General features: G+C 36.8%; 1 non-coding gene across 1 annotated transcript; it reads right to left on the reverse strand.

Annotated features, from left to right (window-relative positions):
- Window positions 1-305: 305 nt before the first annotated feature.
- Window positions 306-377, reverse strand: Trnaa-cgc (transfer RNA alanine (anticodon CGC)). Its single transcript has one exon. It is a non-coding gene; the product is annotated as a tRNA-Ala (tRNA).
- Window positions 378-24,614: the final 24,237 nt, after the last annotated feature.

Consider the following 24,614-nt stretch of genomic DNA (forward strand, 5'->3'; position numbering starts at 1 on the left):
ATTCTTTAAAGTTCCCCAAAGTCAGTGCATTTCCATGTCTTAGGCCAGGAGTTCTAAATCTCTGTTATGGCTTGGATGTGAGGGGTCCCCCAAATGCTCATGTGTGAGAAAATTTAAGAAGGTTTAGAGGAGAAACGGTTGGGTCATAAGAGACTTAATCCAATCAGTGAATTAATCCCCTGGTGAGGATTAACTGAGTGGTAACTGAAGGTGAGTAGTATATGGCTAGAGAAGGTAGGCATTGGAGCATGCCTTTGTTTTTTTGTTGTTGTTGTTTTGGTTTTATTTTTTATTTTTATTTTTTTTGGTGGTGCTGGGGATTGAACCCAGGGCCTTGTGCATGCGAGACAAGCACTCTACCAACTGAGCTACATCCCTAACCCAAGGAGATTGCCGTTGGGTTATATATTTTGTATTTGTCAAGTGGAGTCTCGGCTTTCTGATCATCATGTGAGCTGTTTTCCTCTGCCACACTCTTCTGACATGGTGTTCTGCCTTCACAGACTGAGACCTCTTAAACTGTGAGCCCCCAAATAAACTTTCTCCTCTATAATTATTCTGGTCAGATCTTCTAGTCACAGCAGAAAAAAAAAAAAAAAAAAGGCTGACACACAATCTTACATATAGAGGTTCTCATGGCTCTTCCCTGGGATCTGTGAAGTTAAATATTTTTATAACAATATCAAGACACTGCTTACCTTTTTCATTCTCATTCTGTCACAAGCATATAATGGAGTTTTGAGAGGTGACCTAATGTGAGATGTTGCAATGGATTGAAGCACAAGTAAAATAAAAAGCCTTGTCTAGCCTTGTCTATAGAGCCCAACATTAACTTGCAAAAAGGTAGAATGTTGCACTTTTCTCACTAAATTGTATTATTTGGGAAAATGATAATTCTTCATAAAATATGTCAACACGTAGTTTAGTGCTTTTTTTTTTTTTTTCTTTTTTCAGGGCTGAGGAAGAACTTGGGCCCTTGAGCATGCCAGGCAAGTTCTCTGCCACTGAGCAAAATCCCTAACCCCTGGTGCTATTTTTAATAAGTTAAATATTTTATTCTTTATTTTTTCATAAGGTAATTAATTATCAAAGGTTATAATGGATATAAAGAAAACAAATTTGGGATCTTTATTGATTCAAAAAATACACTAGCTCCTATTACTAAAATTTTGAGAAATCCTGATACCATTTTAAATCTAACATAAAACTTAGTGACTATGAACTTTCAGGTAGAGCTCAAGAGTTGCTAAATACTGTATCATTCTGGAAGTGCCATTAATATTATATCTAGCCTATTTACTTCTTTATTTATAAGAAAACTGAGGGCCGAATCAATTAAAGGGCTGTCCATTAGTATGTAACTGGTATTATAAGCCATATCTTCATCACCAGTTAAACTAAATTCTTCTCAAATTTTTTTTGAATAATGACCTTGAAAACAGAATGGGAAATCAAAAAATAAAAAATAGGTAAAATGTGGTATATTGATAGTATTTCAGAGTTTTCAGAGTGCTTCCATGCTCATAAACTCTGAGCATGTGTGATTCCTAGGCAGAGTAGATTCCCATCTGTGCTGTTTTTTTATTTAATTTTTAATTTTTAGCAGGTAAATACAAATATTAAGCTTTAAAGGTTAAATAGCACTAAAGACTTACAGCTAAGAACAATGAGCTCTGTCTTATCTATCCTTACTCTATAAATCTTTTTCTCTAGAAGCAACTGGTTTTATATCTTTGGATTATTTTTTTTATAAATCTTATGTTTAGTACCATGTTTCTAAAATACTATGCTTATATATCGACTTCTTGTTGACTGTATAAGCTTATTTACAACTATGAAAAACAAGGATTGAGCACTAGTTTGGCTCCCATGTTCCTTTATAAAAATCTACCCCCATAAGAGCTTAAAACAATCATCAGTTATAACGATCTCTCACAGTTCTGTGATTTCACTAGGCTCAGCTGGGCACATCTTAGCAGGGTCCTGACATGGATGTGGTCAGATGAGGCTGTCTGGAGCCTTCTTGGACCTCTGCACTCACAGATCTAATGCCAGGGCTGCTGTGACTCAGGTGGCTGAGGGTTGGCATGCCGAGCCACATGGGCCTCTCCATGGTCTCTTTCTTTCTATATCACCCCTCCAGCATTACCGTCTCAGAGTAGGCAGCCTTACGTGATAGATGAGACTCTTAAAAAAACATGAGAATTCTAAGAGAACCAGACAGAAATGGCATGGCTTCTTCAGACCTGGCCTTGGAAGTCACTCAGCGTCACTGCCACCACATTCTGTCAGCAGCAGTTAGATAATAAGTTTAGTCCAGACTCAACAGAAGGAGAATGGACTCCTTCTCATGATGGGAGACTGGCAAGATCACAAAGTGCAAGAGCATATGCGTGGGAAGCACTGGGGGGTCATGTTTGCAAAATACAATCTGCCACAGCCCTTACTCCAGCCCCAGAGCCCCACTTCCCTTTCTCCATCTTCTCAACATTAATTATCTACATGCTTCATAGCATGTATTTTTCGCAGCTAAGCTACATAATATGACTATATCACTTTCCCCCCATATTTTTCTGAAATTTAATGATTGTATCTACTTTAATGATTGAACCTATACTTTCTTTTACTTTCCCTCCCTTATTTCCTCCCTTCTTTTTTTTTTTTTTTCATCTTATTCTGTGTTCCTATCTCTAATTCTTCTTCAAATCACATACAGAATTGTGGAAGCCACCACTCAGAGCAGTCACATTCATCAGGAAATCCAACATGTCCATTGTTTTCTTTCCAGAGACTGTTCCTAGGGCCACGGTCCTCCAGATCTGATGTGTACCACTAAGCCAGTTGCTCTCTTTTCCTGATAAGAAGTTACCTTTAGGATCTCCTTCCTTTAGCCATTAGCCCCTTCTCTTTCTCCTGAGCTGAATCCTATGTTTTACAAATGAAGTCTTCCTTTTCTGCTCACTTAAGTAGCTATTGTTAGTTGGATAAGAAAGGATGTGCGAAAGGCAAAAGGGTTTGAGATCTTACCTATACCAGAATGAATTTATTCTACATTTACATTAGCTTGGATACAAATTTCCAAGTCGGAAAGGATTTCCCCCCAGCCTTTTGAAGTCTTTGCTCTATTTATCTTCTCGTTTCCAATGCACTGTTGAAAAGTCTAGTGTCAACCTGATACAGGAACCTTTGTTAGATTGATTTTCTCTCCTTCTCAACTACATTCACACACTGCAGGATGATGGAAATCCTGCCTTAGTCGTTGTGCTGGGCTTGCCATCAGCCCTTTCAATCTGACATCATATCTGTATTATTTCTTTGGTAACCACTCCCAACCACCACTATCATTTTATTTATGATGTACTTTTGAAATTTCTCCTTGTGTGTCCCTTTAATTTTTTTCTTTCTTGCTTTTCATTTCTTTGCATTTTCACCTTACTTTCAGAGATTTGATCAACTCTTGCACTCTTTGAATTCAAAATCTCTTTGAAATTTCTACTCTTGTATTTTTGAAAACTTTCTAAGAGCTCTTTCTTATTTTTTCACAACTTTTTTTCAGCATCCTTTTCCTGATTGTAAGAAACCTTCAGCATTTTAGTTTTCTGTTGTTTTTGTTTTCCTTATTTTTTTTTCTCAATTCCACCTTTGATTGTTTTGGTTTGTTTAGTTTCTTTCATGTTCACATATTTTCTTCTATGTCCACTTTGTGGATGTTTCTTTCATATATAAGGATGAGATACTGAAAGTTTAACAATTGCTTCTTTGTGCCATGATTTACAAAGAATCAGGCTTTTCGGGGGAATACTTGAATGGCCATATCAACTGGCTTTTTCTCTTTGTCCATTCAAGGAAGGCTAGAATTCATAAGCTTGGTAGGAAGTTTGGTGATCCATTTTCAGAATATAGTACTTAGACTTAAATGTAAAACTAATTTGGGTTGGAAGGAAAAAAAAAAAGCAGAGGGGAAAGCAGACTGAAAAGTTACAAGCAATTAACACCAGCAGGTGAAAAATTCACAGTTCCTTGAGAAACAGGAAGTGAAGGGGAAGGGACCAATTTGACCAACAGAGATAAACTTCATTCCTGCCAAAATGCATTCACCACCACCCCCCCAAAAGGCCTTCCTACCACAAGAGAACAAAGGGAGGTGGGACAACTAAAGGTATATCTATTTAACCCAATAGGAGATAGTAAAACCTAGGTGACAATCAGGAAGACTGCACTTCCCATACACTAGGGAATAAAATGCTGGTGGTAACTACTTTGGGTGTGCCTGCTCACCCAGACACCCCATCTTGCAAGACTTTTATTAAAAGCCTCATTTTCTCTGTACCTTTTGTCTCTCAGTCCATTCTCTGAGTTTGGGCAGGTGTAGGATGAGGTCAAAGCTTAACACCTATTTTAGATTTTACTTAATTCTTAGTGTTTAGCACTTTATCAGTGTCCGTTAGTGTTCTGGAGTTTTAAGCTTGTAGCTCCTCAGCTTAAATACTTTCAAAGGATAAGCCACCCACCTGTTGCCAGGGTGGAAGAAGAATAGCTAACTGATTGTATATGTGGTTGGACTGGAAAGATTCAATTGCTCCTGTTTTAAGCTCCATCACTTGCCTCCATCTTGCAGGAAGTGATAACTCCACTTCCAAGGTGATGAGAGTTGGTGTGCATCCTGCTGGTGCCTCATCCACATCCACTTAGATGTCTACTTACTCTCCTCTGCTTCCCTTTCTTCATGTGCTTGATGACCTCTATCTCCTTTACTCCCATTTTTAAATTGTTTGTCCTTGTGGGTTCATGCTTTTATTTATTTCTTTTTTTAAAAAATTTTTTTGTAGTTGTAGATGGGCAACATGCCTTTATTTTATTTTTATGAAGTGATAAGGATTAAACCCAGTACCTCACATGTGCTAGGCAAGCACTCTGCCTCTGAACCACACCAGCCCCTATTTATTTCTTTATATATACTGAAGAGAAGTTCATGGGTTCAATCAGTTTGAAACATTGTTTTCCTTCTTTTAAAATTCTTATGAAAATTAAAACCCACAGAAATGATGTTATTTTTCAAAAAAAATCATAAAAATAGTAACTGGTAGAGCAGTTACAAACAGACTGATTTCTTTCAGAATTAGAGTCACATCCACAGTCATTTGGAATCACATCCCAGTTAAACATTTCAGATTTCACACTTCTGGGGTCATATGAAAGTTTAATTATTTCTTGCAGAAGTATATGCCAGGCTAATGGATTAGAGAACCTCGTATGCCTCCTGTACCTTAAATTATGATACTCAAGTCTCTCCTCTGTACTTTATTCTGTGTTCCTCAATTGGTAGATAGAAATCTCTTAGCATCATGGTCCAGACTTAACTGTGCAGGATGTATGTATGTCAGGCAAGTGAATAAGCTCTTATTAGCAAAGGTCTATTTAGGTTGGTCAGCAAGTTCCAGGTGCTATGCTACTGCTGTTTAGTTTGGAAGGGTCTGTCTCTGTCTCTGTCTTTGTCTCTCTCTCCCCTTTGTTTTTGTTTGATGAGCTGTTTTTGTTTTTGCTTCATTTTTCAGATGAAATGCGTATCTTATTTTCTAATGAAACTGGAAATAGTTTTAAATGGTATCAGTTCGGTGCCCAGAATTTCTGTGAAGAGATAAGAATATGGTTGAATGCACAAAGCCACTGATGTTGAGCCTGAGTGATCCTCTCTTGAACCCATGATGATATTCAAACTAATGGACAAATGTGTTAGAGAAAGGTCTTCATTATTTTTACTATGATAAATACCATTGAAGAAGATGTGGATGATATAATATGAAAGACTTAGACAATATTAGTTTTAAGGAATAAGAAATATAGTGGTTACCAGGGATGTTGCCAACAATGACTAGCAACAAGAGGACTCTGGGAAGATGGCAGAATAGAGAGGTCACTTCCCAGGTGGTTCCATGTTGTGAAACCAGGAAATGCAGACAGACATCTTTTCTGCAAGGTGGGTGAATGAACAAAAATTAAGGGGGACTTTACTGGAATTTAATAGTGAACACTCAAAACAGATCAGGGACTCAGGAGATTGAATATAACAAAATAAGGAAGAAATCCCAGCACCACAGCTACAGCAGCTACTGGAGGCTGGAACCAGAACCATCTCTACACAAACACAGTAAATTAATAAGAGAATTAAAGGAACTCCCATTCTCAGAACTGAGGCGTGTTGGGGTATGGAGAGTTTGGGAATCAGAGTCAGTGCCCAACTAAACAGTAAAATGCACTACACCATATCCTTGTACAGGAAAGAAAGTGCATCTCTCCTGGCAGTATGTGGAGGACAATGGAAGGAACCATTTTGTACCCAAGGCACCAGGGCTGGAAGCTGGGGAAGCTGATTTCTGGAAGTCCTGAGTGTGGCTCAAAAAACAAGCAGGGTAACCTTACGCTGTATATCAGGGTGTGCCTAAGTGACCAGGAGAAAATCAGGAGTGGAGGGAGGTTTGCACTGGTTGTGGAAACCCATCCAGCTCCCCTTCCCCTTCCAATTCGGCTGCCTGCAGGACCAGCTGGGGCAGAAGCACCTGGCCAGGAATTTGAAAGAGCAGGGATGGGAAAAGATTGAGTTTGGAGACTGAATAAGAGACCAGGAATTGTGGGGTCCACAGGCAATGTACTGTTCTAAGAACTGGCTCCTACACCACATGAGTAGAACCCAAAGGAGATTCCTGGGATGCAGTCTGCCGGCATGGATTGGCAATTACTGGGCCCTAGAGATGTGCTAACTTAAAATCTCCCCATCAATTGTTATTCAGCAAAGGAGATGGAGCAACCTAAACCTCCAGGATTAACACTCTACTCTAGCAACCCCACCCTAAGAGAGTGCAGCAAGCATCATACTGTGGACAAACCCACCTCACTGATGAAAAGAAAAGCTAAAAATATTTTGGACACGAATAGAAACACTTGTTCTATTTTTCATGGAGATCTTTCTTTTCTTTTTCATTTTTCTCTCACATTTCTACCATTTTTGAAACCAATTATTTTTCATGCATCACTTTATTAAGGACTAGGAAGTCTGATTAGTACATTTCAGTTTTGTTTTGTATTCTTTTATTTGAACTTTTTTCTTTCTATTTTTAATTTATTAAATTTTACATATATGTATGTATGTACGTGTATATATATATTCTCTCACTTATCTGTTTATTTTGATTCTCTCTCTTCTCCTGCTAACTAAAAGCCAACCTCTATTATTCCATCCTTCACTCTTCCTTTAGTTTTTTTACTTCTATCTTCTCACCTCCTTCCTGATAAACATCACAAACTACACCACTTTTTTCTCTCTTTGTCCACCACTTGAAATTGTAAACCCTTTTGCAAACTTACTATTTTTATTATAGGCAGTAACTAAACATGTCATTTCTGTTTATTGTGACAGAAATGTAGGGGTCTTAGTGAGAGTTATTTGTTTAAGGCTGTATATTATGTGCAGGGTTCCTATTATTATTTGTCTCCCCCTTAATGGCAAGGTACTGGAAACCCTCAGCGACACTTTAAGTCTACAGAGTATAAACTGCAATGCCTCAGAACTACACTGCTAATTGGGTAAACATGCAAACAACATGAAAAGACAAGGGAACAAATCAACCCAAACAAATCAAGATGCTGCAATAATATAATCCATTGACACCAGAGTAGAAGAAATGTTAGAGTTTAGAATATACATAGTTAAACTGATCCACAAGGTAAAGAATGATGTAAGGAGTGAAATCAGAGATAAAATTCAGGAGGTGAAAGATCACTTCAATAAAGAAAATTCTGGAAAAAAAAAACAAGCAAAAATCTTCAAAAATGAAGGAATCAATAAATCTAGTTAAAAAATTCAATTGAAAGCATCACCCATAGACTAGATAACTTAGAAGACAGAGTTTCAGACAATGAAAACAAAATATATAATCTTGAAAATATAGTTTACCATGCAGAGATGGTAAGAAACCATGAACACAATATCCAAGAATTATGGGATAACATGAAAAGACTAAATTTAAGATTTATTAGGACAGATGAAGGAGTGGAGATACAAATCAAGGAATGCACAATCTTTTTCAATGATATAATATCAGAAAATTTCCCAAACTAAGGAAAGAAATGAAAAATCAAATACCAGATATTTACAGGACCCCAAATGTTCAAAATTACAACAGACTCATACCAAAGCACATTATTATGAAAACTCCTAACATACAGAATAATGATATAATTTTAAAGGCTCTGAGAAAAAAATAACATGTGTAAGGAAAAACAAATTTGGATCTCAGCCGATTTCTCAATTCAGACCCTCAAAGTTAGGAGGGCTTGGAATAATAAAATATGTACCAATATCTGATAGAAAATGGATTCCAACAAAGATTCTATATTCAGCAAAATTAAGTTTCAGATTTGAAGATGAAATTAAAATCCTATATGATAAACAAAGTTAAAAGAATTCACAACTAGAGAGCCTGCACTACAGAAGATTCTCAATGAAATATTCTGTGAAGATAAAATGAAAAAAAAAAAAAGTGAAAACTAACAAGGGAGGAACTACAGTAGAAGAATTGTCCATCAAAGGAGGAACTAATTCAAATTAAAGACTAGAAATAAACCAAAACGACTTGGAATACAAATCATCAATCAGAAGATGTAGACTGGAAGATTACATTAAAATACAAGACCCAACAATATGCTGTCTCCAAAAGACTCACATCATAAGCAAAGACATTGGTAGACTGAGGGTAAAAGGCTGAGAAAAAACATACCACTCAAATTAATAGTGCAAACAAGCAGGGGTCAGCCCCAAAGAACCAAAGACCATATGTTTTCTATGATATGGGGATGCTAATTCACAATAGGTGAGTGGGGGCGGGTAGGGAAGAATAGAAGTATTTTGGATTAGGCAAAGGGGAATGAAGGTAAAAGAGAGGGAATGGGAATAGGAAAGATAATAGAATGAATCAGAGATTACTATCCAATGTGCTTACATGATTACACAACCAATGTAATTCTACATCTTGTACAACCAGAAGATCGAGAAGTTATACTCCATATATGTTTAATATGTCAAAATACATTCTACTATCATGTATAAATAATAAGAACAAATAAAAAAAAACAATGACTATCAACAATCCAACAGCTGAGCAGTGGTTAGAGATCCAATTAGCCTTTGGCTCTGTTCAGAAATGTCTATATGATAATAAAAATATTTCTTCATTAATCTGAAAGTGTCTAGTTAAAAAGTGGAGAAAAAAAGAATGGTGCAGTCAGGTAGTATTTTCTCCTCTGAATATCAATTTTAATATGTGTTTTAAGAAATTGTTTCATTGAGGTACAAAATGAAGTACACTAATTGTAAAGCTCAGTGAATTTTTCTCACTTGTATACCTGTGCAACCACTGTCCTGCCAAAATAGAAAACATTCCTAGAACTCAGAAGCTTGCCACCTGGTCCTTCCTTTTCAATACTTCACTCAAGAGATCAGTATCCTGACCTCCAAATCTATAGCTTAACTCTGCAAAGTCTTATCATGAAAGCATAATCATACAGTTTGTACTCATCGGTTTTTATTTCACACTCATACCTATGAAATTTATCCATTTCATTATGTGTTTGCTGTGGGTTTTTTTCTTTTTATCCTGTTAATACTTCCTTATATTACTATAATTTATTTATCTCTTCCTATTGAAGGAGATTTTATTACTAGTAAGAGTGCTATAATCATTACACATGTATTTTTATATATGTGCACTCAATTCTCTTGAGCACATATATAAGAGTAAATATACCTGGGTAATATAGTAGACATACATTTAATTTTAGTAGATTCAATGGATAAAGAAACTGTGGTATATGTACACAATGGAATATTACTCAGCATTAAAAGAGAATAAAGTCATAGCATTTGCAGATAAATGGATGGAGTTGGAGAATATAATGCTAAGTGAGGTAACCCAATTCCAAAAAAACAAATGCCGAATGTTTTCTTTGATATGGTAAGGCTGATCCATAATGGGGAGGCATGAGAGGAACAGACAAATTTTAGATAGGGCAAAGGAGAGGGAGGGAAAGGGAGGGAGTGGGCAGAGGGGTAGGAAAGACAGTGCAATGAGATGAACATCATTACCCTAAGTACATGTATAAAGACACAAATGGTATGACTTTACTTTTTGTACAACCAGGGACATGAAAAAAATGTGCTCTATATATGTAAAATGAATTGAAATGCATTCTGCTGTCATATATAACAAATTAGAATAAACTTTAAAAGACCCTAAAAAATGTGATTACTATGTTCTTTACATCTGTTACAAAACGATTCCACCTATTGACATTTCTTTGTCAAATTTAAATTACAACCAACAGACTGAAATTTCCTGGCATTAATGATTATTTTAGGACAACTTTGCCATTAAGATACCATTTACTTTCTGAAAGTTTAAACTGCTTCAGTGTTTCCTACATGACTTTTGGGCCTTCTCTAGATTCTGGCCCTTTTAACTCTCTCTAAAGCCATTTTCAATTTTAGCAAAGAATCCTTGAATACTTTCATTTCATGCTTTTTGTAGAATAGCTTTTTGAGACTAGCTCACCATCACCAAATCTAAAGCACTATTTCTCCACAAGCAGCTTCTTATTTACTTGGTCACCAAGGCAAATTTTTACATTGATTCAATTACGTGAAAGAATTGAGAAGAAATTGTAATATATTGACCAAATGAGAAAATGGAACTCAGATCCAAAGAGCCCCAAAAAACTCAATAGAATTTTTAGAATACTAAACGGGAATCATTCCTGCAAAAAGAATTCCGTAGAAGGAAGATTTATTCCATTAACTGAGAGAGATTATCTATTCCATGTACAAATTGAACTTGTCATTTCCATTGTCCTTCTTCCCCACTTTCCCTGCAGGCCTATAAACCTGAATTTGACCCCAGAAAGAAGCTGATTCTTTCATTTCCCATTTAAGTTAGATGGGCTCATAAAGAGAGAGTGATTATTGGATCAAAGCATTAGGTAGAAAATGTTTTTGATAGTTTACATTTAAAAAAAATGTTTTATTAATAAATTCAATATGTCCAAAAAGGGTCACATGGGTAATAATACATCTTGAACCTTTATTAATAACTGTAAATATTGGGGGGATCTCATGGTAATATCAAAAGTGTCACTAAGAAATAGGCCTGGTTTTGTCTTTACAAAGGTTCAACTAACTTTAAGAATGCAGCAAGACCTAGTTTATGATCCTAACTTTTAAGTGCTGCAACTTGATTTTTGTCTTTACATAGTGAATACACCCATCTCTTAGGATAAATGTGTAATGAAGAAAATTCACCCAAAACTTATAAACAAATCAGAATTACAGTTAATGGCTTAAAAAGTAACAAGCATAAATGTTCAGTACCTAGAATTCACCAGCATTTTCAGTGTGTTTCCTTCCTGTAGATAAAAGGGATAACCAGGCGGCTGCTCTGTAAGCAAAGGGAGTTAGTTAAATCTCTCAATGGCACCGGGCAGTTCATGCATCCATTTTCATGGAGAGATGAATAAAAGGTTCATTGTCCCAGACACTCAACTGCAAGTAGAAGAATCTACTCCAGCTAGCATAAGCAACAAACAAACAAACAAACAAAACCTTTATTAAAGACATTAGTTGGCTTACAGAATCTTCTAAAGTCCAGAGGCTTGGAGGCTATGAGAAAGGAGCAACCGGATCAGTTAATGAGAGACCTCTGTGGATGTCCCTGCTTCTGTCCCTACTGAGCAGATGCTGCTGTTCACTCTGCTGACCTGGCATGAGAACTTCACCTCCTGATTCTTGAGAGAACAAATCAACTCCCCTGCCACTTGCATCAGAAAAATGGAATCTGCTCAGTACCTGTAGGGTTTGAAGGAAGGTTTCACATAGATGCATTTGACTGATGAAGCCGAGGTCACATGGCTGCATCTTAGCTGCAGAGAAGGCTAGGAAAGTGAATTCATGGGTTCTACCTTGGGAAGATGAACATCACAATGTGGAAAGTTGCCCAAACATTGTAAGGGTTTGGGTGGCCATAAAACACAGTAAAAACCACCACAGAGGGACATTATCTTATTATGATTCATCTTCTAATTCTTTGTTTCTTTTTTTAAAAAAATATTTATTCTTAAGTTTTAGGTAGACACAATATCTTTATTAAACATTTATGTGGTGCTGAGGATCGAACCCAGTGCCTCATTCATGCTAGGTGAGTGCTCTACCACTGAGCCACAACCCCATCCCCTGTTTCTATACTTATACATTGCACATCTTGTCTTATTTTGCTAAGAATTAATTATTTTAATTTTTATTTAAAAATTAACACATGCTTGTTGCATAAAATTTGGAAAACATACATACCTGGCATATTGAACAAGAAAAGTACACTGAAGATCTCATTATTTCTCCACTGCCAGTTTAAATTAGTCTCTCTGAAGTTTTCCTTTGGCCAAAACCCAAAACCAAAAAACAAACAAACAAACAAAAAGTCAACTTTAGGCACAAAAGTTATGTAATTGTAGCAGTTTAATCCATAGTTCTATACAGCAATCAGTATCCTAAGCTTCCCAACAATCAGTACAACCCTTTCAGCACACCCTTATGTAGCTACCTTGGACCACGGCTTCTTACCTTTATTCTTTCAACTTACGTGAGACATTGAACCTCTGTGATATAGATGACACTTTTCAAGTGTTCTTAATGAATCCTTTCTCATGAAGTATGAGGTTTGGGGAAACTTATTCCTCAAACTGCTACACAAAACAGCTCTCTCCAGATGCATCGCCTTGCTTGCCCTCTTCAGTCCTTTTATAACCAGAATGTGGTAAGGGCAACTATACCTGAATTCACCTCTAAGACTCAGACTTCAGGATCCCTTGATAGAAACTGAAATAGAGAAGCCCTTTTTGAAAACATTTAACATATAATTCTGCCCATAATCCCACCACTTAAATAAATCACTGACAATTCTTTCAAATCTTTTTTTCCCTCTCCACAAGTAATTTTTCAAACTGGTACCAAACTTGACCAGATTTGTGTTTTGTGGTTTTCAAAATGAACACTTTATTTTTAATACTTTTCTATATCATTGCTCTTCAAAAATACGGTTTTGGGGAAAAAAATGAAATTTCACTCACAATAGCTCAAAACTGGAAACAGTCTAAATATTCATCAATAGGATGGATGAATAAATATTGATGTGCTCATAAAATGAAATACTATGTATTTCATGCTGCATGAAAATGAGTTAACTCTAACCACAGAGTATAGACCCTGGAGTTTGTACTGTGCAATTTCATTATGTGAAGTTTAAAAACAGATAAAATCAATCAATAGTGATAGACATCAGAATAGCAGTATCTTCTTTATGAGTTCTCTGATGTGCTAGAAATGTACTCTTTGGATCAGGGCAATAGTTATAGATGTGGCTGTACAGATACATGAAATTCATGGAATTTTGTATTTAAGATAGATGCACCTTATGTTCTCAGTTTAAATATTATATAAGTGAGGAGAAGTGATAAAATATTATTTAATTTTTAAGGGTTGGATGCCATTTTATCATGAGCCTTTACTAATATATTCCTAAGTGTTTAATATGTATTTTTCCTTATTTTTCAAATTCATGAGAAAAATGAGTCCTTACATATCTTTAGTGTGTATCTTTCTTCATGAGACCCAACCTTCAGAGTGAAATTACTAGCTAATAGATGAGGACCATTTCTCAATATCTTCATGCATTTTGGCTGAATTGTCCACCAGAATCATTGCTCTGATTCACACTCTTGCCACCAGAACACAGTGTCCTCTTTTTTTGCACCATCACCAGCTTTACAAGTGACCATGTTTCTGTTTATAAAATGGATAACCAAAAGAAGATATCCTGCTATTTTAATCTGCATTTCTTTGAAAACTAGAGTTTATTTTCCTAAATGGACATAGTTGATTCATTTTTTCTGTGTTAAAAACATTAAGAAAATATTTTAGTCAGCTTTTTTGCTGCTATGACAAAATGATCTGACCAGAACAACTATAGAGGAGGAAAAGTTTATTCCAGGGCTCACAGTGTCAGAGGTCTTAGTCCATAAAAGGCCGGCTCCATTTCTCAGAGCCCAGGATGAGGCTGAACATCATGGCACAGTGTGGGGCATAGGGAAGCAGCTCACATCATGGTGATCAAAAAGCAGAGAGAGACTCCACTCCCCAAATACAAATATATACCCAAAGATACACCCCAATTCCACCTCCAGCCACACTCTGCCACTTCAGATACCACTCAGTTACTCCCTATTAAAGGAATAAATCACTGAGTGTGTTAGACTCTTACGACCCAATCGTTTCTCAGAACCTTCTTGCATTGTCTCACACATAAGTTTTGGGGGACACCTTACAGCCAAACCATAACAGGAAAAGTCATCTAGAATACAGTGACCCAAAGTTGATATTTTAACTCCATATTTTATCAGAGAGCCTACAGAGCTAAGCATTTTATGATATTATACCATACATTCTGTTTTAGTAGGCTTTTAAATTTAACAGCATATGTTCTGTGTATCAACAAATATAGATCTGAAACCTCATCATTTTTCATGGTTGAATACTGGTGTTCAAATGCTGGCATGTGGTATTGTTTTTCTAAGTAGTCTCATTGGCTGACAATTGTTCCTGGGCCACCTCACTTTTATCATCTTCTCAGCCGCATTTGATCCCTTCTTCCCAAAATGCTTTCTGCACTTGGTTCTACTTGTAACTCATACTTGTAACTCTACTTGTAACTTGGTTCCCCAGCTAAACTGTGGAACCAACCTAGATGTCCTTCAATAGATGGATGGATTAAAAAAAAAATGTCCACTTTCCTTTAGGTACCTCCTTCCCTTCTCAATCCCTAGATGGTGACAGAAGGACTCATTCTTCAAAACTACTCTGCAGTGCATCACTTAGACCTGCTGCCACAGCTCCCATCACAGTCCCTCTGTCTTCCTGAGTACTGAATTCATCCCTCACCTAACATCTCTGCTTCTTTTCTTGTCGCCCACAGTCCATTCAGCAGCTCTCCTCCCTACTCATTCAAAGAATGAATACACAAGTCCTCACACTGACCTTTGAGGCCTATATAATGTGGCCCCTGAATTCCTTTCTACATTTACCATTTGCCCCCAACTGCTTTGCTAAAACCCTGAGCCTCATGATGTTGTTCTAACATATCAGCACATTCCTGCCGTAGGAGGTTTGCTTTGGTTTTTCCCTCTGAGTGGATCACCTCCCCCAGAAATCCATAGGGTTCACTAGAAGCATGAAGTAGCCATTCAAACATCACCCTCTGACCCTAAACCTAACCCTAACCCTAACACTAACCTAGGCAAATGGATGGAGTTAAAAGGGATAATGCTAAATGAAGTTAATCAATCCCCAAAAAACAAATGCTGAATGTTTTCTTTGATATAAGGAGGCTGACTCAGTGGGACAGGGAGCAGGAGCATGGAAGGAATAGATGAACATTAGATAGGGTAGAGGTATTGGAGGGGAAGGGAGGGAGCATGGGGTTATTAATGATGGTGGAATGTGATGATCATTACTATCCAAAGTACATGTATGAAGACACAAACTGTGTGAATATACTATGTATACAACCAGAGATATGAAAAATTGTGCTCTATTTATGTAGTAAGTGTAATGCATTCTGCTGTAATATATAAATTTTTAAAATTACATAAAAAAGAGAGGGCTGAGAAATTGAGTAGGTAATGTGTTATTTGTACTTAATATTATGTTACGGAGAAAACACCTGTTGAAAAATCCTCCAACTATATCTGTATCCTGAAGCCTTTACCTACTGCCCTATAAAAGACTCTATTAATTGCTTTGGGGGTTGACAAGGAGAAGAAACACTCTTCATATTTAGACAAAAATATAAATTTATAAAACAGCTATTTTCACCTATAAATTCTTCCCCCAAATTTAGGAGTTTTTGAAAAGTTTAGTAAGAAAATAAACAATATGAATTTACATTGTAATAGTGTTATAATGTTAATTGAAAAACTTATGCCTTTAAGTAGTGAGTCTTTCCATTTAATTAAGATACTTCAATCTTCTTTTATGTCCTTCTTAAGTTTTTACTATTTTGTTCATATGGAACTTATGTCTCTTTCTATATCAGTTCACACTTAATGTTTTGCATGTGGTATTGTAAATTGATATTTCCCAGTGCTTACCAGTTCTCACAGGTATAGGGAAGAAGTATTGATTTGTGTGTATTTTTTTTCTTGATTCAAATGCTTTTAAACTCTCATTAGTTTACATTTTTGAGTGGACTAATCGGGATTTTTCAAGATAGTTTTAGATATATTGACAATAGCAACAACTTTTTACCTCTATGATTTTATTTCATTCACTGTGAGTCTTTTTTTTTTTTTGCTTATTTTTATCATAATTTTATTTCTATGTTGATTGGCCCTCCCTATGCCCACACCCAATTAAACACAAACATGCATGCCCAAATACAGAATCATGGCAAACAATGCCTATGATATTTATAAAATAATTGTGTTGGGAATTCTTCATTTTCTCACATAACCATTCTAGAATTGTTCTAGATGATCTGGTCAATGTGGGAAAGGAGTCATTCTAAAGCCAACAATAGCAACCAGGCTTTAAAGTGCTTTACATAATTCTAGAGCCTAAGTGAGAAATTACCTTGAAAAGATAAGTGCAGGCTTCTAAAAGTATTTTTATACCATTATCTCTCTAACAGGTCATAAGGAACAAAGGAGGAGGAGGAGGAGGAGGAGAAGAAGGAGAGGGACAGGGAGAAAAATTATGTAAGCCAGTATTCTTAGAACTTTAAACATTAAAATGTTTGAAAGGAGTCATAAAGGCCACATGACTCACTTATCATTGTCTAGTCTTACTCATGCCTAAGCAGTTTGTAATCCCTGACATGACAGCTCGGGGAGGTAGCAGGGTAGATCTGATTTAATTTTCTTGATATCAGTATTCTCCTGGTTGTAAGTAATAGAAGATTCAACTCAACCTGCCTTAAATGGAGAACAAACATATTGGTTCACAGCATAGAAGCCCGGGCACAGGAATCAGCTTAGATGAAGCATATTCAGTAGCCCTGATACTGTCATCAATATCTCTGTCTATTCTGCCTTGGTGGCTACTAGCCCAGTCTACTGAGAGTCACAGGCTCCATTCTCTAGGAACTTTAGGTTTCCTTCCTGTGGAAGCCAACAAAACAGATCCAGAAAAAAATTAACACAAACAACAGAATAGTAACAATAAAATTCAGCACACTGGTTATGGATCTATGTTATCGAAGGAAGAGAAAAATAAAATGAATTTCTTTCTTTCTTGAAGAAAAAAGAGGAAACTTCTTTAGTGCTCTCCTACCTCTGGTGTGACATGATATCCCTGATCCGATCACACTAACTCAAGGAAAGAAATATGCTGATAGACATAAAATAGTGAATCCAGGTCCCTAGAAATAGCAGTGAGGTCACACCAAACACACCCAGTGACTGAGAATGGAGGGAGGGGTGGCCAAAGGAAACAGGAGGAAGACTGAGTCGGGCATCAAATGGCAGACACTGGCCGCCTCCAGCTGGTACCTTCCCTTCCATCTAGTTCCTGCAGCCTACAAACCTAGACCTACCTAGTGCAGGCTACCTTTAGGCAAGTCCCCTGTAAGGGTTAAAGTTCCCAGATGAGTATTTAGCCAGCATTAATCCCAATAGTTACTGTGACTCCACGTGGAAGACTCATATTACACTGGGCTCATAATTTCCTAACTCTTGTCTCTTCTGAGGAGTGAAAGACAGAAAACTTCATGAGTAAGTAGCTTTTTGATTCTCTCTGTGGTAAGCGTCAGTCTCAAGCTCTACCCTTGCTTTGCTACAAAGGCCTAACAGGGAGAAGGCGAATACTTTAAAGTCACCATCTAGTAATGAATATCCAACTCACTCTCATAAATAAGCCCTTTTGTTCTCCCTTGGGAAATCCTTTAATTATAAATAGTGATTTTCCTTTTAAACAAGAATTCAGGTTTGCTCAGACACATGCTTCATTTTTCCCTTTACCCAGAAAATGACCACATTCCTTCCAGATGCAACCATTTCTTCCGACTCAAAATCCCTGCATTCCAGCACCTTACCTTAGAAAAATTGTCTTTTCCCACAAAGTCATTTATCTGATTCAGGACAGGTCTTATCTCAGAATCCTTGCCTGATCCATCTGTGTCTCTTCCATACTTCTTTTGGCTGTGCCATCAACATTCTATGTATTTTAATCATTTAAGAGGCTTGAAATAATTTTGTTATTAATTTTGCCTTGAAAGATTATATAGTCCTTGAATTAAAAGCTGATGCTGTATGAAGTAGACTTTCCTTATCCATTGGAAATAACTTCCAAGACCAATAGACGCCTAAGGCCACAGATAGGACCAAACCCTATATACAAGTACTGTGGTACTATAGCAATCTATCTAATAGCTAAGATAGCTCCTAAGTGATTAACAGGAGGGTAACATATACAGAATAGATACACTGGACTTAGGGATGATTAATGCCCTCAGCAGGTTGGATCAGGATGGTGTGAAATTTCATCATGTTCCTCAGTGCAAAACACAACTTAAAATTTATGAATTGTTTATTTCTAGAATTTTCCATTTAGATTTTCAGACCATGGTTGACCTTGGGTAACTAAAACCATAATCTTATGTTCTGTTGTAGTATCTGAACAGACTAGTACAGTGGTCATAATGCCTTTCATCACTTCAGTAATAAATAGCCTTGTCAGACAGCTGCTTCACCCTTCTTCCCAATTCCATGCCCAACTTTTTTAAAACTACAAATGAGACTTTATTACCAGATATTAACTTTTTATTGTAACTTTTTGTTTTCCCTTTTCCCTAATGACTTTATTTATTGTTGAAGAGAAATACACCATAGAAACAGTTCTATCTCTTATCATAAACATAATATTTATGACAGCTATAAACACAGTACATGATATTACACATAGTCATTAACAGTAGAATTATTAATTGTTTGGTGATTGGAAAATGATGTTTAGGCTTTTTATTTCCTAACATAGTATTACCTCTAGCTAGATATTTTACTAGGTTTTAGTTATATTTTAGGAAATGGGTTGATTGCTTTGGATTGACATATATTGCCATTTTTCTTCTTTAAAAATAATGGGCATAGGTTCTGATGAACATTTGCATGCAAAATGCTTGAATTTCAGGAGCAGATCTTTATAACTATCATTTCATTATATTAGGCTGGACAAAGCAATTTTTCAGCATTTATGAAGTTTCTGCTTAATTCAGAAAATTGGAGTTCGGTGCTATAGAGAAGTCAAAGTGATGGTTATTGTGATTTCCCATCCTCAAGCAGCTCAAAATAGTAGGAGAGAGAAACAGCTATTCACCAAACCACAGTAAAGGTCTAAATGAGGTAAGCAACAAAACAGAAGCAAAAGCTAGTTCTGTGTGAGCAGAGATGCAATCATTCTGATTGGACCAAAGGATAGAAGATGCACAGCAAAGCCTAAAACTATCAGAAGACGAAAATTTATAAGCATTTGAAAATAGGTTGATACGTATTAATCACAGCATGAGAGCTCTAAAAAGAACAGCAAGCATGTCACATCCTCCCTAATCCCAGCAGGAGCAGGGTAAGGCACAATTCTGCTAGGTTGGTAAAAAGGGAAATTTGTTAAGAAAACAAACAGGGCAAGCAAGTATATGAATGAAACATCTATTTCCCAAGCAAATAAAGTGCTTGAATTATTTTCAAATCATACATTAGTCATAGGATTTTGAACAAGAGTTTAACAACCGTGGGCTTAATTTCCCTTATCTCTAAAACTATGATTTGAATTAAATGATTTCTAAAAGTCTTGAAGGTTGAAAATGCTGTAATTATATCATTTGCATAACACTGAGTGAATTTTTATTGAGTGCTCACCACGTATCCAATGCCACATGCCCTGGAAGATTTAAAATGAACAAGATGCCTCTGACGTCAAGAAACCTATAATGTTTTGGGAAAGGTCCATTAGTATCAGGCAGATATGTGCATAAAGGCCAAAAGGTAGGGTACTAATAATAAGCACTTGGGGAATTGTCAGCACACAGAATCCAGGAGCCAAGGAAACTTCTTGAAGATGGAAAGTTATACAATACAACTCAAAGGAAGTTAAGATTTTAATAGGAAATCAAAGAGGAAAGGCATCCAACCTTGTTATCCACCTGCCACCCCTGACCAAAAGCAGCCCTGCAGGGGTAATGCAAGTGTTCAGAAAACAGAGTTGCTCCTCAGTATCCTTAGGTCACCCAAGGACACCCCTCCCACCTTGGATACCCAAATCGGCAGATGTTCAAGTCCCTTACATAAAAAGGTGTAGCATTTTCAGGTAAATAACCCACATCCTCCCACATACTTTAAATCATCTCCAGATTATTTACAATATCTGATACAATGTAAAGACTACACAAATAGGTGTTATACTATATAATTTAGGGACTAATGACAAATAATTTGTACAGGTTCAGTACAGATGCAGTGATTTTTCTGAATATTTTCAGTCTGCTGTTGGTTCAATCCATGGATGCAGAACTCATGGATACTGAGGGCCAACTACAATGTTCCATTCTTTCAGCAGTTACCCATTAAGTATAAATATCTAGGCCAGGCATTAAAACAATTAGTAAAGGCTGATTTTCAATGCTTTTGTAACATGTTAACTTACAAACATTTTACTACTTCTATTCTTGCTCTTAGTTTTATATGGTTATCAATTTAAACTTTGAAAATAAATCTACAGAGTGTGCAATAGCAGTAATGATGAAAATCATGTTACTTTCATCCCAGTGCTTGTTATTAATGACAGCAGTGTCTGTTCAATGATTCGCCTTCCTTTTCCCTGAGAGCTCATGGCTAATATTATCTCATCGTTACAGACATTGTCACTGGGCGTAGTGTTCTGTGAATGTAATGGTCTTCTGATTATTATATTGTGGCATGTGAATAATGTATTCCATGGTTCATAAAATACATCACTGTTGCTTTGACTAACACTTCTTAGGAAATAAGAATGAAATTTTAATATCAGAAATGCTTTCACTTAAACACAATGACTCATTCAGAACACAGTAATCATACACAGTCAGCATGCATAACAAGCTGGGAAAATTGGAAAAATGTAAAATTACTTACATTACTTTTTATTGAAAAGTCCATTTGAAAACATGGACCAAAATAAGGAAACTAAATTAGGTGAGGGTTGTGTATACTTTACAGACAAGGTATAAAGAAAGTCTGTTTAATAAAATATACCATCAATGCTGTGGTGCTGGGGATTGAACCTGGGGGGACTCTTCCACTGAACTATATCCTCAACCTATTTTATTTTGAAACAGGATCCCACTAAGTTGCCAAGACTGACTTGAAAATGCAATTCTTCTGCCTCATTCTCCCAGGTTGCCAGGATTGCAGGAATTCGTCCCTGTGCCTAGCCTGCTTCTCCTTCCCTCAACCCCACTGCCAGACCCCTCCTCAGCTTCCCAATGGGCTCTGTTGACTTAGGATTTTGTATGTCCTCTCTCAATCTGCCTTCTCCTCCAACTACCCAAATCACCATCATTGCAAACACCTCTCAAGATTTGTAAGATAAGGTATATTTTTATCATTTTTTTAAAGGATTCGAGAGCACTCACCTCTTCACATCAGTACATTCCCAGCAAAGCAGATCCATTTCTACGTTGAAGCGCCGTCAACCAGGAGTGAAGCTCTGGCTAAAGGCTGGTTAACGCTCAATATCACATATCACAATGGCTTCCCTTTGAACCCTGAACTTAATTCAACACTTGTCTTTGTTTTGAATTTCTGAACCATAAATCCACTTTAGAAGAGCTAGTGGAAACTGACAACCAAGACTCTAAACAAAGCAGTGCCCCTCATACTCTATTCCCTTCCTGGAAAGAATATAAAAATCCCAATGTACCAAGTACCTGGCAGTCTTGTTGGTCAGACTGTCCAAGGAATCTGTGTCTCATAACTTCTAATTTAACAGGAAGAACCCAAAATCCCTTTCCATGCTAAAAGGGTAAAGTTTGGGAATTAGAAATTTAGGAACAAGATGCCATTTATCTGAGTTGGAGAAGCATTGTGTGTTTCATTGAGATGGGAGGTGGAGGAATGCTTGAAAAAACTGAATGTGTTATTGTATACAAAGAAGCCAGATTTTATATTTCATAAGAAATGTGACTAAGATTTCTTTTTATAACAATAGGAGTCAGAAACAGAAGTAAACAATAAGAGCAAATATGTTATATGTAGATGAGACTTAGGAGGTTTTGAAAGAAAAAAATTCTTACATTTATCATATTACTGTTGTAAAGAATTTCAGGAGAGACTATAACCACACCTCTGTTGTTGTGGTTGTTGTGCAGTGATTAAGCAAGGGTCACAGCATCTTCTATAATCCTTTCCTAGGAGCAGAGAGTACCCTTCAATCATGAGGCAACAGTACTTATTAGAACAAGAGAATCTCCAGTGACATCTGGCCAAAACCTGCAGGTGAGACTAGAACTACACATGGACTGAGCAAGGACTCTGGAGAGAATGTAGAGACACTGGACTGTGAAAGGTTAAAGAGAGTTGCAGTGGAGGGATTAGAACATGGTTAGGGCTTTCAGGGAGGAGACTAGCATTAGGCAAGAAAGGAGCCCTCATTCCAGTCACCCGCTGAAGAAAGACTCTCCAAAAACAATTCCAAATACTCAGACTCTGCTCTGCTGCAGGAGACTCACAAGGAATCAATCAAGGGGTAATTAAACTTTGGAGACTACTGTGGATTCATTTGGGAAAGATAGGAAAGAAAATCGTTTTAGTTCCTGAAGTCATCTGAAGGGCACTTGTCAACTCCAAGTGACCAAGTGTGCCAACCTATATTTGTCTACCTAGCCTGAGAGATTAAGTCTGACGTCCCAGACCCTTCAATAGAAAAGGGATCTCTGCACAGAGGATCCCTGAGAACCAACCTCCCACCCTAAGATCCTTGTTAAGCACAAGTAATCAACAGGTTCATTTGGTACTTTTAAAGCAAATTTTAAAACAATAAGGCCTTAAAGTATTTTAAAATAAATTCACACATTGGTAAGAGTTTGAACTGGATAAGTTCTTGAGTACCTATCCTGTAACTTTATGGGGTAAATCCAGGTCCTCCTAGGAACTTACTTCACTTTGTTTAAGAAAAAAAGAAGGAAAAGGAGGAAATGAAAGAGGGAGAAGAAGAAATACAGCTCAGACAGCATCAGACTTCTTTATTCAGCCTTAAAAGCCCCAGTGTCCCAAAGCCTATAAATATTAGGTTGCATCCCTTCTCCAGGCAAAACGGTACTTGGACTCTTATTTATTGCATGGAGTTGGAAAAATTCCGAGCACCAAGAGACAACCAGAAAGGTTTTACTGAGCCTGTATTTCCTATCAAACCCAGAACTGATAAACATCCAGAAATAATTTTGACTGCTTCTCTTTGTCTGAAAACTCGATTCTTTTGTTTTCCAAACTATCTTGAAGTTATGTGGGGGATCTTCCAATGAACCACTTGACACCACAGTTGACAAAAATGCCAGCAGTCTCTTTCCATAACTCTTCCTAACCAGAAAGTCTTCTGTGAGCTAGTTTGGGTGGCTTAAGAGAAAAGTAGCTTTTGTTTTTCACCTATGTATTGCACTTGACTGAGGTCCTGGATATTACTAAGTCATATTAAAAAGAAATGTCACATCTGAGTACTGATACTTTTCCACATGCTGGGGAATGAATGATAAGGTCTGGACTGTTTGCACCACTGCACCCCTCCCACAAACCCATACATTTGGAAATACTATATTACTTAGGGTTAGTGACACTGGCTTCCAGACTACTGTGAGTCTGTATTGGCTGAGGCTCTTGTTTCAATGAGTTAACATAGGTTTTCAGACTGAAGTCTCACGCAGTCTTCCTATGCCAGCTCCCTTTAACATTATGACTCTCAAATTGGTTTTGTGATTTTTTTTAATTAATTTTTATTGTTAGTTGTTCAAAACATTACATAGTTCTTGATATATCATATTTCACACTTTGATTCAAGTGGGATATGAACTGCCATTTTTACCCCATATACAGATTGCAGAATCACATCAGTTGCACATCCATTGATTTACATATTGCCATACTAGTGTCTGTTGTATTCTGCTGCCTTTCCTATCCTCAAACTGGTTTTGAACCTGAAAAAATAACAATAAACTCTCTTTCTAGATAAAAATAAACATATGCATAAATAACTAACATTTTAGATTGTTCCCAGGCTCTCTAAAATCCGTGCACAGATTTTGTAAGGGTCCTAGAACATTTAGTTGCTAACTCTTACATGACTTCCTTGCTTCTGAAAATATTTATGTCATTAAGTTCTCTGCAGTTGAGCCCTGAAAATTAGAAGTTCTGGTAACCTCAGTCACATACCTTGGTCCAAATTTGAGATGCAGACATCACATGCTCCTAGAAAATGCAAGAAAATAGTCCAAAAAGGCTAGTAA

The sequence above is a fragment of the Callospermophilus lateralis genome, chromosome 6 (assembly GCF_048772815.1).
Source record: "Callospermophilus lateralis isolate mCalLat2 chromosome 6, mCalLat2.hap1, whole genome shotgun sequence".
Taxonomy (NCBI): domain Eukaryota; kingdom Metazoa; phylum Chordata; class Mammalia; order Rodentia; family Sciuridae; genus Callospermophilus; species Callospermophilus lateralis.